This window comes from Limulus polyphemus, unplaced genomic scaffold (genome assembly GCF_000517525.1).
Source record: "Limulus polyphemus unplaced genomic scaffold, Limulus_polyphemus-2.1.2 Scaffold2487, whole genome shotgun sequence".
Classification (NCBI taxonomy): domain Eukaryota; kingdom Metazoa; phylum Arthropoda; class Merostomata; order Xiphosura; family Limulidae; genus Limulus; species Limulus polyphemus.
The window spans coordinates 7,613-24,116 of record NW_013668097.1 but is presented as its reverse complement, the minus strand read 5'-3'; the positions used below and the strand labels follow the sequence as shown (position 1 = coordinate 24,116).

Sequence of the window (16,504 nt, the reverse complement as noted above, 5' to 3'; positions counted from 1 at the left end):
TATATATATATATATATATATATATATATATATATTTTTAATTGAGATGTCCTCCCATAACGAAATCTTTCAGAACAGCATCTATATAACCGATATACACAAAACTCAGAAAGGAATGACAAGGTTACAACTGCAAGAGTAAATATCTCGGTAACATATACGAAAGACCTTCACTTCTAGTATACGGATAAGCGTTTATCATCAAGATATATAACTTGTCATCACATACAACTCAAAGTATTGTATTTGATACATCAAACAACTATAGTTAAACGTGCATTGATGAAATGAAAGTGCAATGCGTAAATTTAATATCTTGTTGTCCAAAATATACTTAATAAACAGTATATCTGGGACAATTACCTGAATAACTGCGTAGTATCCTCGTAATTCATCATTAGCACAAAAAATAAATAATTGATAAAAGCAGTAAATTTCATCGGCAATAATTTTGAAAACAGTTTTTCATTTGACGTGTTTTTCCTATATAGAGAGTACGTACCATTACGGCATCGGTTAAAAAATTACTTTCTACAGTAATAAAAATCAAACCAAAAATTACAATAAAATACTCAAACGATCAACGTTGTATATTACACAGTTAAAATCTTTATTTAAAGAACGATCAAAGGTCGTAAAAGACATTACATGTTCCTACGTCGATTCACGTCATCCTGATGTCACTGGCGGTTTTTCTAAATAAATCAGTATAGTATTTTGGGATGAGTTAGATACATGTTCATAATTGTTTTTAAAATAATAATGAAGGAAGAATATAAGAAAAACAAAGGACGAAATAAACTTCGTTCAATGAGCAAAGATAAGAGTGTGTGTCTCAGCTGTGTGAGCTATCACGTGAGATTAGTTACCACACGGAGTGACATGGGCTCGGCAAATCAAGAGCAACGTGATTGGTTAATGCTCTAGAACGACGTATCACGCCACAACCTCATGCAATTCTCTCAAACATTCAAGGTAAAACTATTATTTCCTAGATATCTAATCTTAGTAAAACACACACACATATATATATTACTAAATAATACAAGTCAACCATAAGTTTACCTCAATCCAAAACCTTAATCTTATCATTATCAGTTTGTAATTTGATTCTTATTTTAAGGTTTGTTCACCATAAATTCCACACGCAAACTCAAATAACCTTACAAATACAAAGTAGATAAAAGAATCTGAGTAGCAAGTGTTTCAAAGCTCTAACGGTACACTCAGTGAACTACGTAACGAGTTTATTAAATAAATCTTCCGTAACACAACTGTACGCTATTGTTAGTCCGATTACAGAGTGCGACGCATTTCTAAGAATACCCTATATTTTACGTCATCTCATGTCCATAGAAATTAGATAAATTGCGGATAGTTTCTACGTTAATTAGAATATGTCAAAACTAATTATTACTCACTGTCTAAATAATGTAAGTGTATGTTAACAGGCTATTGTTCAATTAATTATATCACTTCCCCGATAACTTATGATACATAAGTATTCACCACATTGTTAACTGCTTTAGTCTACTGTGCGGATTAGTAATTAACAAGAACAAACACTAACTTACACACTTGTATAGGAGGATAGGTATTAATGAAAGTTCTCTAGAATAGTATGTAACAATTCAAATGTAACAAAAACATTAAGAAATTTAGCGCATTAACTACATCACGGTTTGTTATTTAACAAGTTTTAGAGGTCATAACAGTGACCGTCCGATAGTCAGAAATGTTTGGTTCTTGCACTATAAATTAAAATTTAATAAATAAACAATTTCGTAGATCCATAATAGACGAATGCAATCTCAACTGCAAAGTGTAAAGAGTACACTTTGATCTCTTTTTAAATACAAACAACAGAAATCGACATTGTAGTGTACAGCTCATTACACTGGCTCACAGTCAAGATAACTTTACTGATTGGAAGCTTTCAACGTGTTTGATGAGTCAGAGATACAACTTTTGTTGTCACAGCACCATGGAATAAGGATATTGAATGTCCATTCTGTCAGAAGGGCTAGATTCCCAGATGCAATCCTGATGCGTAAATATGCAGGTTCTGCAGCTAACACTATACACGCTTACAAAGAAATAACATTGGGTAAATAATGATAAACATTATCCACCAGTTCATGAGATATTGCGACCTTTTATGTCATTTCCTGGGATGTTTTTGTTATAGAATTTTACAAATTTAAATGAACAATCAATTGAACATTTTAACTGTTAAAAAAAAGAGTAAACATATCTTCGAAATATCGGGCCTTCGGAGTAACGGTTTGCTGTGAATATAATTAGTTTAATCAGATAAATTATCTATGCTGCGAAGTGTGATATTGTGAAAAATTTCTTTGTTAAGTGTGACAGTTTATAGGATTACATAACTAGACAAAGAAATTTATCTCTATTTTACTGTAAGTTTCTAATTAATTAATAAGTTTAATAATAATCTTAACATTTTGTATTCTTGTTAATATGAATACTTAGTGAACTAAGCAATTACATCTTATATATAAAAATATAATATAATAATTTAACTGTTTGTAGTTAAGCACAAAGCTGCACAATGGGCTATCTGTGTTCTGCCCATCACGGGTATCGAAACCCAGATTCTAGTGTTGTATGTCCGCAGACATACCGCTGTGCCACTGGGGGGCGCATAATTTAACGGTTAAGTATTTATGCGACTTAACTAGTGTAACACAGTCAATGCAGAAATGGGGGGGGGGGTTTAAATAACTATGAAATTTCATCATTTAATCGCACCAATCAAGTTTAGGTATTAATTAATAAAATGTTACAATTATTATGAGTATCTAATAAAGTATGTAAACCATTTACGGAAAATCAGTCCACACTAAGATTCACAATACATTTTTCGTTAGTTACGGTGCAATATTCCTTTAGAAATCTAACATTCTATGTTTAACATAATACGTAAATATTTGTAATTATATTCAGGTAGTTTTTCGCAATTTAAATATAGATTATTCTTATTCTTATACATAAGTAACCCAGCTACGAACTAGCTAAATCCAACCCTAAGGCAGTCCCTCATACTCAGGATTAGCGTATGTGTGTGTCTGTCTCTGCATGTGCCCAATATACTATATATGTCTTTCAAAAGATTTGGTATGTTGGACATAAGCTGAACACAGAGATGTTTGAATTCTTGGTTTTCTTTTCTGAATAAAAAGAATGGTCTTCCTGTATGGATAACAATTACAAGAGAAGTCAATGCTTCATTAAGGACAGGATTCAACTTATTCTGAATCAGCTTGGTATTCTTTACCCAGATAGTCCTGTCTTGATGTAGATAGAGAGAAACTGGCCAGAGAGTGAAAACTCATTGTAATTACTTTTACATGGAATCTTTGTCTGTCAGTATAATTTTTGTTTCAAAGTGAACAACTGTCAGTTTATTTTCTTTTTTTTTGGTTAGTTTGACTAATTCATGTTGTACATAAAAACGTTTAGAAACTTTGTTTTTTGGAACATGATACTTACCTGTTGGTTTCAGTTTTACCTGAGAATATCACGGACAAAGTTATTTAGTTACATTTGAAGTGTTGTTAACAAGTTTTGTTTTTGAGTTCAAGTAGAACATGTTTTTCTGTTCTCCCACTTCTACTCTTTTAGTAGAAGTGGAAGGGTCTTTTCAAAGGTCCTGAAGTACTCTAGTGGATAGGAAGAAGTAGCAACTAAGGTATGAGGATGTTGTACAATCTAAGAAACCTCCCAAGAGAGGACACTACAGGATGTGGTTGCCATTGTTGACATGCCTTATGGACATCCTGAAACTGAACAAGGTACTCTGTAGACTATAGGAATCCCAGATGGATATCTCATTCATCTGGTAGCTAATAAACTACCATATTCCAAATGTGACAAAATAAAACAACTTATTCACTCATATTCAAAAGAAATGTTAAGGGGGATCTGGGCTTAAGTTGCTGTAGCAAACAACTGCCAAAAATGGATGGGCCCAGGGACAGATAGTGCAATGCTTAATGCTAAGTTTAAATGGTCCAGCAATCAATGACAGATTTGAAAGAGAAGCAACTTGATGAATGAGGTAATTGTGGCTGAGTAGCACTATATATTTAACTCAGCGGAAAACTGAGGTATCTACAGGGCTGAGCTCAAAGAATGAAAGTATGAAATTTTAATGATCTGTCACATCAAAATCAGAAGATGTGTATGGAATTAAATGATTGTGAATAGATCCTCGTAGGTAAGCACACTGATGATCACTGAGTGAACTCGTACAATACGAAGGCCATTTCTATGGCAACAAGGTTCAAGATGGTTACATCAAACAGACTGCTGAAGAAAAGGAGGAGAAACAGTAGCAGAACTCCTAAAAATAAAACAGATACCTCAACTTCTCATCAAGTACAAAATGCTTAGTTCTTCATCACGGACAAAAGCAGAACAAGGTGCTGTGATGCAGCTGTATCTGTTACCAGTAGCTTTTCAGGTCTTCACAGGCACTGCTATCATACCAACATAAGTCAACTCTGGATAAGCTAGTGGAGACTGCATAGGTTCTAACCACCATCCTAGATGCATGCAGTTTAAACACAAAGAGCACAATTTTCAGAAGATAAAGAATTTTGTCCACAATATTAAGATGTGCAAATTTAGCAAATACAGGCTGTTTTTTAACTTATCCATTGTGTCTGACCCAGGTCTTGAAATTATATTGCAATATCACACACCACAATAATTATAATAAAAAAGACTATTTCTTACCCAACTTAGTTTGAGTTTGGTGTCCACCAGTAGCACTGGCCCAGTGAAGGCTTCAACATCTACTTGTTAAAAGAAAGAACATCTATCAATGGATGACCATGGCAAGTTAACTAAGTGAAATTAAGAAAATGATAAGGTTCTTTTGATCAGTTTAAATGTTGCGACTTATATGTATGATGACTAAATAATGTCCAAATAAAAAGTGAGACAGTTATTTCACATATATAACTTGTGAAAGTTACATAACTGACTTTAATACCTTTTTCTATATGCAAAGCTTACAAAGGAAAGTATCACAGACTTTACCCTTCTTGTTTGACATTTAACTTGTTTCTGGCAATCTCAAGTGTAAAATGTAATGATATAACATTTATTTGTTTAGATTGAAGACAAACTTGCTTAAAATGTAAATTGTAGGAAGCTTTGGAAAATGTTAGTTTATGTTCTTAAAGATGTTACAAAATACAAAATCTTAAAATGTGAAGGCTTTTGTTTTTAGAACTTGAAGAAATGGTGTGTATGTGTGTGTGTCTATATATTACTTTTCATTAAGTAATGGACAGCATCATTTCTTTATATCTTTATATAAACAAGTATGATGTATTTTTTAATAGTCAATATTAATATTTTTCTGGGTATTTGTGTCTTCTATGTTATTTTTTCTGTATTCAAAGTTTCTTTCTTTTTTTGCATTGTAAAAATTAAAGATATTAATAAGCTAATCATCCAGTGTAAGTGTTGTTATACCATTGCAATATAGTTGGGTTTCATTTACTTTAATTGTTCATTATTCAAAAACACAAGCAAAGTTTTCAGTAAAAATCTCTCTTCAACCATGTTTAAGAAAGGATAAGAGAATTTTTATTAATCAGAATGGCGATACTGATTTGTTAAGCAATAAAAGGTGTCCACTGGCAATGAAATTTGATAGAAAAATTATCTTTATCTCTTTTTACCTTTTTTCAAATATTCATCATTTTACCATATACACAACACTTAGCAAGAAAAATCTGTATGTATATGTTCTATTTTTAAATTGGGATTTGTTAGTACAGCATTTACTGAACATTTTACATTATGCCAAAAATATATTCATGCTACTAGCCACCTAATGTCACATGCATTGCACCAGTAAACACCCTCCACCAATAGGAGTGTGACACACCTCCATGCACAGTAACTCCCCTTACACATTGACACATTCTTTGATGAGGCAAGTAAGAAACATAAATCCTGGAAGAGAGGAGAATGTGTGAAGAGGTAAGAATCCATCAGAAATACATTTTCAGGTAAGAAAAATGTTAACTTCTGAGACAATAACTCTCACTGTTTAGCTAGAATCCTACACTGAGATCATGGAGTGTGATACCTGATAGTAGAGGCACCATAGGGCACAACTGTGGGAGACCAAATTTTGCCTCATCTAGGGTATACTTTTTGCCTGTACAGGAGAGGGAAGAGGCAAAAAAGTGAGAGTTGTGTTGCATAAATGGGATTAAGATTCATAATATATAAATAAACTATTTTGAATATTTTTTGTGATCACATCTTACAATCAGAGACAAAGCACAGTACCCAAAAAAATCTACTATCCCACCAAAAGTTGATTCAAGAACTTTATACATGTTCAATAATTAAGTAGGTACTTCTAAAAAAGAAATTAAATGATTTGCTGCCTGGTTAAAAGGAATGCGTGGCATTATGTTTTAATATTTAAAATTACTGAAATATTATCTAGTGGAATTTTTATCTCATAAAAAGAAAATGTAAAGGTACATGAAATGGCCTTGTGAAGTAACTGTATATCAGCTTAAATTTAGCTATTTAGTCACCAGTGTTACTCTGAGGTCACGTAAGTATCTATTACAGTAGACATATCAGTAAATCAGCGACTGAATTAAACGTTGTCAATTTATTTTCTCAACAGGCCATTTCATTCCTAATATTTTAAGTAAATTCCCTACATTAAATGATTATCAACTGTGTTTATGTGAGAACTCATTCCTTTTTGAAATTTTATAAAATTTTATAAAACTTTCATTCATGCATTAATATTATTCACTGTGTACAATTCATGCAAAGAAAACACATTTTACAGTGTGACCACAATTCAACAGCAATTTGAGTAAAAATCAACAAAAATGCAGCTTCAAAGTTACAAATTAAGTGTAATTTTTGTCTCTCAGTCTTAGTGTAAATTAACATATTAGAGGATCATCTATGCAATTGTATGCTGAAAACAGCCAGTTTAAAACTGTTAGTAAATTGTATATGTAAATAATTAGTGAACTAAAATTATATCCTCCAACTGTGATTGAAACTTATTGTCTTTTATTTGTTTCTTAATTAACCATGTGTGCACTCTGATATCATAGCTCTTAATGAACAGATATCTGTTTTGGAGATATAGTACATATTCTGGGGTTACTGTTGACAGTGAGGATATTCCCACTGATGATTCATTGCATTCTGACTATTACAGAGTTATGGCATCAAGTGTCTCTAATCAGTTTGTTATATAGGATTATCTACAGTTCTTAGTAATTGCATTTATGCAAAGCACACACAAGTGCTTCTATAAAATAATAATGCTAGTTTCTTAGTTTTCACATGAAGGTTTAGTAGGCTTTGACAGAAAAATGTATGATTTTCACATAAATGTACATAATACTTTTACAATTGATGTTCTTACCCCAAAAGTGTCATTAAGCATATATATTTACAATGCACGACCAACTTCTTCTATTTAACACTATTTCAACTTTCTACCCTATTGCACTTTAGCAATAAACCTTTTAAGAAATCTTAACAAAAGCTTACATGAACTATGCCATCTTTCACTATAGAAATTGAAATACATGCTTCCATAAGACATTAGTAAGACAAGAAAAGGTTTTGTTTCTGTTTTCTAACATCAGTTAGACTACTTAAGGAAGAAAAAAGCACTGTTCTGTTATGTTTTTGCGTGTTAAATATAAGTACAATAATAACATTTTAAGAAAATATCTTACATTAGAAATTAACCAAACTGTTATCAACTTTTCCAAATAATTTTTTTAATTTTCTCTCACAACAGTTCACTAACAACATTCCTGCAAAATGGATTATAAATTTTGATGAGCCTTTCACATTTTTTCCTTCATAAAATTAAGCAATAAAACTGAAAATCCTCAAATCATAAGGAATTTTTCCAGCGTCATTTTTTAACTCTTTCAGCACGGGCTCAATCCCTGGGACTGACCTCATAACTATTTTGTGCTTGTTATATTTTTCATGCTATAAGATTTAAATTAGTAAGCAAATGTTAAGGAAATTAGACAGATTATCAGTAAACATTACAATGCTTTCATGTGCAAAATATCAATTTTTTTTATTAAGTCTTAAGGTTTATAAAGCAATGTTTTTCTAATGTCTATTTTTTCTTTTCACATGTTGCCTCTCTATCATGCAAATTAATATTAATTTTAAGATTAAAAATACTTTTATGCTGCAGAAGATTTTGAAATTTCACATTCAAAATCTTTATGATGTTGAGATAGTTATCAAACATTTCTTAAGAAAAAACATTATATTTTATCTGTTGTTTTCAGTAATTAATCTCTCTATGAGTTCAGTAAATTTGACCAATCTCACAACCACCATAAAAAATTACGAAATAAACATAATATATGCCTTTTTCATTGTAGAATGAACACAAAGTATAACACAAAAACATAAATGTCCAGACAAAATAGCTTAAAATCTCATAACATTATTCATTTATATACAATTATTATTTTTATCATATTGACTATTCACCCGGGCCTGGCTAACAATACAGAACTTACAATGAAGCAGCTCACGTGCACTAGACTAGTATTTTCCAAAATAGTCACATTTCAGTTATTATACATTATATATGTAGAGTATTGAGATTTTTAAATAAGTTCTTAAACTTATTTTTCCTAAAACATAGAACAGTAAATAAGAAAGTAAAGCAAACAATTATCTCTTCTAGTTATGACCTTTGTAATCAGTTGCTGCTTGACATAGGTTGCTAACCCTTTAAAAATTTTGCACATGGAGGATATGAAACAAAATATTTTTTCTAGGTTTTATATACACACATGAATAACTTAAAAATCATAAATTACTAGATTAATACCATATAATTCCACTATAATTTATAAAGCTTAGTAACTAAGATGTATTTTAGTCTAAAAAAAATATGAAATTTCAAGCAGACTAAAGACATACCCTACTTCATTGAAATGTTGATTCAAAAGAAAGAAATGCCACCAAGTCTGTTAAAATGGCTGAGCAAGCCACTAGGGAGACATTCTGAGCTTCCAATTGGTTATTCATATTATATATAGAAGTAAGTGTATATAAGGGAGCATTTCCAAAAATGGAAAGAGGTGGGTGGGGTGTCACTGTGTCTGATTTATTACAAGAGCAATATTCAAAAGATAAGAGGCTCTTATTTTATATTCTATCTTGTCAATATCGATAATTTGAGTTTCTAATTTGTATGAAACTATAGACTTAGTATTTTGACTTTACAAACACCTAATATGAATCAGTGCTGCATTCAACATACCACGTGACCCACAAAAGTCGATGTTTATCTGTGTTTTTTAATATTTGCTTTTAAATTAAGAAATTGAGTAATATATATAGTACTAAAATTTGAATTATAATCTACAGTTTGATACCAAACGTATTGACATAAATTCATGAAATAGTAGTTCAATAAAATTTTGATTGAAGTCAACAAATGAGATGACATGGCCTTTTACCCGTGACCCATCTCGAAATGGTTAAAAGATAATAGTTAAAGCCTTCATATTAGTCTTAGTTATTGAATACTATGAAGATATTCTTTTAAAGACATTCGAGCATGAAATAACAAAAGGAGATATTTTGTATTTAAAAAATGAGCAGTAAACTTAAAAAAGGTATTAATGAGATAGTTTGGACTTTGGGTTAAGGTTGCTATAAGAAATGGAAAAAGTGATTTATGTTAGCATTTTTTTTATAGATTTTATGATCAGATATTTCATAGTGATAGAAATAAATCTGCAAACAGAAACAGGCTCATTATTACAGAGTTCTAAGAATTTTGTAAAGTTAAGTGTCCACACAGACAAGAAAGAAGATGGCAAGCATGTTGAGCTGTCAACATTTCGGAGATAAGAGAGACTACTCCTTTGGAGGAAACAACTGAAAATGGTGTTAGTGTCCAGAACAGCACCTCATCTGGTCAGAGAGGCAGCCATTAACAGATGTAAATTAAGGCAAGGTGGAGGAAGAGGGAGGCCCATGGTAATGTGATATCAACTAAGCCACCAAGACAGTAAGAAGTGAAAAATGGAGGTAAAAACACAGGAGAAAAGAGAAGATCTCTAAACATAATCCATGATTGTCCAAGAGTCTACTGGCCATGCCCAGGTGGAACAAAAGATTCATGAGAAGCTCAAGTCCCCAAAAGAGACAGAACCTCTCATGCAGGAAGAAATAGTGACATAATAGCTTTGGCAACCAGAGTCTCAAAGACATAAAGGAGAATGCTGAGCCTGACCAGTAAAGAAGACGAGAAAGAACTCTAGCTGAATCATATATACTTTGCAGGGGTCAATACTGACTTGGAGAGCTTGATCAGCCAACCCAAACAAGATAACTCCCAAAGGATGCTTCTCTGAAAAGAGAAAGACAGAGCCACCAGCATTCCATATAGTAGTGGAAATGTAGATCCAAAGTATGCATCTTCATAACCCAGCTGAAAACATACAGAGCCATAACTTTTGTTGTTTGTAGTTACACATAATGCTAAACAAAGGGCTATCTGTGCTGTAACCACCATGGGTATCAAAACCATGTTTTTAGCATTATAAGGCTTCAGACTTACTACTTAGCTACTAGTGGGCGGGCCATAGCTAACCAGAAGGGGAGGGTATTGAACTGAAAAATCAAATCACTGTGGACAAAACAGAGGAAGCAACAGATGACTGGATGATCAGAAAGTGGAGAAAAGCATCCAAAAATTCAACCTTGGGCATCCACAACTCAGAAGAGAAAATCTATCATCTTGGAATCAAGGATAATAATAAGAAATTGGTTCAAGAGCAATAGATCTATGATAGGCTAAAAAAGTTCACAGGTGGGAAAAATGGGAGAGTCAAGCTCACACTTTTCCCACCAGAGCCAAAGGTCAACTACAGAAAAAAAAAGGTCACCTCTGAGACCTGTGATGACCAGCACTCCAAGTATGTGGAAAACAGAAAGTAGCAAGTAGACAAAGAAGAGAAGATGGGCCAACCCTACAAGGATACTGAGGCCGAGAAATCTACTAGGCCCCTTTGGACCAAGATAAGCAGAAAACCAAAGTGAGTAGAAATTATTACCGACTAGCTACCTCAGCATGAATTTCCATAGTGTAAGGAACTCTATCAAGAACCCCATCTTGAAGGAAGGGTGCAACACAAATTTCCCTAAAATAAGACTAACAAAATCAAACTTCAGAAAGTAAGGCATCCAAACTAAGCAAATCCCAGAACAAAATTAAATGGAACATTGTGAGGATGAAATTGAAGCCAAAGTGAAATAGGTAGGTGTAATTTTCAAAGGTAAATCCTGTTAGGGTAGAGTTGAAAGAAGGGGAAATGTGTACAGATAGCAAAGAAGCTTAGCAAGTAAAAGACACAGAAATGCAAACTGAGAGTAAAGAAAAGTGAAAAAGTAGCTGAAGAAGAAAATATTTCCAAGCTGGAAGAAGATACTCAAAGGATTGAAGCTCAAAGAAAGAAGAAAAGTCTCAATTAAATGCCAAAAATTACAATTCTTATGATCTGGGAGGACAAGGTGTGGAAACTGGGGGTCACAAGAGGTTGAAACAGTAAGAAATTGGCATTAACATAAATATCAGGTAGGAAGTAAAAGAGAAAACAGAGAAAGGACATTCACTCAGCAGGGTATCCCAAGAATTAGCAAAAACAACTGGTGTAAAAGAAAGAATACCCTATACTTGTGATATCAGCAAGAGACAAAGGATTTAGATGGTATTAATTTGCCTTCATCAGGAAGAAAAGAACTAGAATCAAAAGTAGGTGGGTGGAAGAGACATCAAAAATTATTAAAAGATGAAGCAGGCTGAGCAAAAGCAACAGAAGAAGGAGATATGGATTCTTGGATACAAGATGTAGAAGGTAAAATGAAACAACCACTTCGTGCACAATGGCTGTAACACCACTCACTGTCAGGGTGCCTCCAGTCACAATTGAAATAGTAGAAAATGATTCCTGTTGAAGAGGATTTCAGATGGTATCATAAATATGAATATGAAAGTTCACAGTCGAGATGATCCACAAAACCATCTTTTTTTTTTTAAAGCACAAAACAAGAAAATGAATTAAAGAAGATATAATTCAAACTGGTAACTAAAAGTTAAAGTAAGAAGTGCAATGCAAAAAATACCATAATTCAAGATTAAATTAATACTGCAATGCTGAGAAAAAGAGCTTTTGGAATACACAAAGTGCTAGAGAGGAGTAGCACATGGAGCATGTGTTGCCCTTATACTGGTGGGCTCCTATGTCTTCTCTGCAAGTTCACTGGGTATTTCAACTAGTGATTATAATTTTACTACTTTCTTCAAGGTTTCACAACAAAGCTCATCAGGGATAGTAACCTTACTTCCAAAAATTAGATATTTTGTTTGTCCCACTGTACATAAATGATGTAGTTCTTAATTCATCCTGCACTGTTACATTATTTGTCATAAAACCATTTCCATCCAAACAAAAAGTGACCATTTGGTACCTCAAGGCTGTACCTTCACACCCACTATCAGAAAAAGTAAAAATTACCCACACTTTATTCTTTAGGAAATCATCAATTCTCTTAAACTCTTGTAAAGAGCCAGCCACTACTGGTTCTGATGGTAACTCATTCCATAAACTAATCAAAGTGTTCGAAAAATAAAAATTGTCTTAACTAGGCCCTCAACTGTCTTTTCCAAACCTTAAACTTATATCCTCTTATCTGACTGTCTTAAGAATACAGCACACAAAAATCAAAGGCTTTTATCCAATCAGTCACCAGGATAATCTTGTACACTTTAGTAAGATTCCCTCTTACCCTTTTTTTTTGTTACAATAGAAAATAATAGATTTTACTGTTGTAAAAATTACTACTGTAAGATTACCTTTCCAACTCAGAATCTTCTCAGTTAACCTTCTCTAATAAGTTAATATCATTTATCAAGGAGATCAAAGTTATATACAATAGTACAAGTGAGGCCTAACTGGTGATTTTTATAAAGAGAAAATATTGGATCCCTATTTATAACACCAAACAAATTATTTTCATAAAAATTTAATGCTGTACAACTACATCATAACTAAATTACTAAGTACTGTTAATTTTAAAATGTCCTGTTAATATAATTCTTATCTCCTTCACTTTGTATTTCTTGTCTTTGCAAATATATTTTAGACAACAGCAAAATGATAAAAGGTCATTCAACACAAAGTTACACAACACCCACAGAAACAAACAAATAAATCTATCAAATCCATGTAGTTAATTATCAAATAAAATTTGTATGCAATTCAAACTTAGAGCATACATAACATAATAAATCAAATTATTTCCCAAAGTTATAATTTGAACCAAAACTTGAAAAAATAAATTTCAAAAACAAATCATCATCTTGGGTTTTATAGCTTAAACCAATTACCCCGAGAAATCAAGTTCATTTTTCTAATCTTTTAATTCTGCCACACCCTTACTTAAGTCTAAAAAAAGAAAATCTGTTAATAACACAAATTCTTGTAGCGTGATAATTCTGATTTTCCCATGGAAATACTTGAAGATTAAGGGATAAAAACAATAATTAAAATATTATACTATTCACCCCATCCCTAATAGCTTCTTTCACATAATGAACAATATAGCAATTTTCACAAACTCAACATAACTTCCATCTTTAGAAAGTCCAGTTTCTTTAAAATCTCCCATAACCACAACCATTTTTCAATAAATAATCCTATTTTTTCCATGATGATTTAATTATGTCACATAATTTTTGCCTTTCATTATCACAAACCTCAGTCAGTATCATAAAATTTGTTAAAAACAATGACGTTATTCTCATAAGAAACACCACTCCTTACTTTGTTAATCGTGTACCTATTAAAACCATTATCTCTTTCTAAACCACACTAACAACTTTTTAGCATAACAGCTTTCAGAAATTTTAATGATATTAAATTATTGCATGTAAAAATTGAGATTTTGCTTAGTAGAAGGTTTAGACAGAGGAGAATATACTTGAAATGCATTGTTAATGGACTAACCTGTTTAGGCAATTTCGGATGACACTTTTTGCTACTAGTGCAGATCTTCAACAAGTTCTGATGAAAATCTGTATTAGATATATAAAAAAAAGTCATCCAAAACTTCCTAGACAGATGCAGTCCATTAACAACGCCTTTCAATTTTGTCCAACTGACATCTTTAGAAAATTGTAGTTAAATTCTGCTGAATAGCCTCTGTCTCCCTTTCAGAATAAAAATAAATAAATGTGTATAAACATGCCTAAAAACCTCACTAAAGTTATAATTTTCCTATACTGAAAATATATTTCCAATAGGTGCTTACCACTTCTCACATAAATAGCTATTCTCGTTCAATGCTGCCATCTATATGCAAAAAATGTTTTCCACATGCCATAAGCCTCGAGCTCCCATGTACTTACAATCAACTGATTCAAATACATCTTGCATGTAAATCATTATGAAACAACCCTTCACCAAAAAATGCGACATTCTCCTGACGCATATGACTCCCTCTATTCAATTCTACCACACTAACACTTAACGTTTTGGCAGAAAACAAAATCACGAGTTTTCAGTGGGGAGGAAGGGTGGTAAATGTGAAAGGAGGTAAGTACCTATCAGAAATATATTTTCAGTATAAGAAAATTATAACTTCCGATATGGTACATTACCTCCTCTCACATAAATAGCTAGAATCCCACATTGAATAGGTGGAGGGATCAGTGCAAGGGAAAAACAAAGAAGCATTCCTCAGAAACGTTTAAAGAACACCCTAAAATAGTTGATCCTCATACATTGGAGACTGCACCATATCTATACCAGATATACTTTTGGCCCAGTGTGGAATGAAGTGTCGCAGACATGGGTGGAAAAAAAGGAAGGAGCACATCCCTACGTGAAAGATCAATGGTAGGATAGGGATCCGAACCACCATATAACAAATCTCAATCCCATAGAGTACTGAACTGTGGGTGAAAGTAAAAGGATGTGTCTCTAGGTGTCCATCCTCTAGGATGTGACTAAGGCATGATGAACCATACCCAGCAGGTCAACTGCATCCGAAACACGGGCCACCGGGAATTGACATCCATGCAGGGTAAGATGAGGATCATACCATCGATAAGTCAATTACAATCCAAAACCCAGCCACTGGGAACTAACAACCATATGGGGGTATGAAAGAGGATCATACTACTGGCAAGTCAACTACAAACCAAAACCCTGCCATATGGTGGGGATAGGAAAGAGGATCATACCCTCTTCACCTCAAGTTCAGCAGACCAGAAGGAATCTCGTACCCCCCCCCCCTCCTATGAACAGGACACATGATAGCAATGTGATAAGTTGTTTGACTGATCAGCGAACCTGACATACAGACAATCGGTATAGTAGAGATGTCTCTGTAATGTAAACTACCTCACTCAAAACAAACCCAACAGGAACTGCCCCCAGCACAATAACATCCTCGGTATAAGAAAATCATCAAGGTATAGCATAAGAGAAAGAACCATTTAATCAGCAAATGCCACCCCCATGACCCACAACAATGCATCAACAGCCAGAGCAAGAGGATGAGGAACTGGAGAACATAACAAAGGTAATTTGGTATTGAGGGATGTGGCAAATGTATTCAAGTGAGAAGTAACCTACTGAAGGCATAGCCGCTGGACTACTCCATCAGATAAACTCTGTCAGAATGGGAAAGACAATCTGTAACAAGATTTAATGCACCAAGAACATGACATGCAAGGATATGAATACTGAGCATGTGGGCCTGAAAAAGGAGATCCAATGTTTGATCACAAAGAGAATGATAACAGGTGGTGCCTTTATGATTGATATAAGCCACCACTGTAGAATTTTCAGAATGAATCATGACCAGACAATTCCTGGCAAGGTGAAGAAAATGATCCAAACATGACGTACAACCAGAAGCTCTAAGATGTTCATGCGGTAAGATCTTTTGGCTTGAGACCCCGACCTGAAGTTTCCTGCTATCAACCCACCATACACTCCCCAGCCCTGAAGGGAGGCGTCCATGAAGATATGCAAATCCAGATTTGGGGGGGAGCACCTGCCAATGTGTGAGCCTTGTCCAACCACCAATGCAGATCACCAGAGAATTATAGTTTCCAGGCCATGGAAGAGTGTCATTGCAAAATCACAGTTGTGAATATATAAATTTCTGGTAAATAAAATACTAATTATTTTACACCAGACAACAAATGAAAAATGTCTACTGCACTAATACACGCTGAATTTGAATGATTTATTTCCAAGCAACTGCACTCCCAATAATTTGAAATTGGCTTTAAAAAACACTGCGAAAATTACTAAAGCCCTTATTCACCCTTTGTCAGCAGCCAGAGAGCGAATGTTAAAACAAAAACCAGGGTATTGGTTTGAATTGTCTGGACCAATGGGGG

The 16,504-nt window shown here is 33.4% G+C and overlaps 1 protein-coding gene across 2 annotated transcripts in view; it reads right to left on the bottom strand.

The window, feature by feature from the left end:
• The window catches only part of LOC106467096 (phosphatidate phosphatase LPIN2-like), an 89,272-nt gene that overhangs the window by 67,230 nt on the left and 5,538 nt on the right, over positions 1–16,504 (bottom strand). For both annotated transcript variants that reach the window (XM_013927414.2, XM_013927416.2), the window contains exon 2: positions 4,762–4,820. The gene's annotated coding sequence lies outside the window, so the exon portion shown is untranslated. The remainder of the gene's footprint in view (positions 1–4,761; positions 4,821–16,504) is intronic.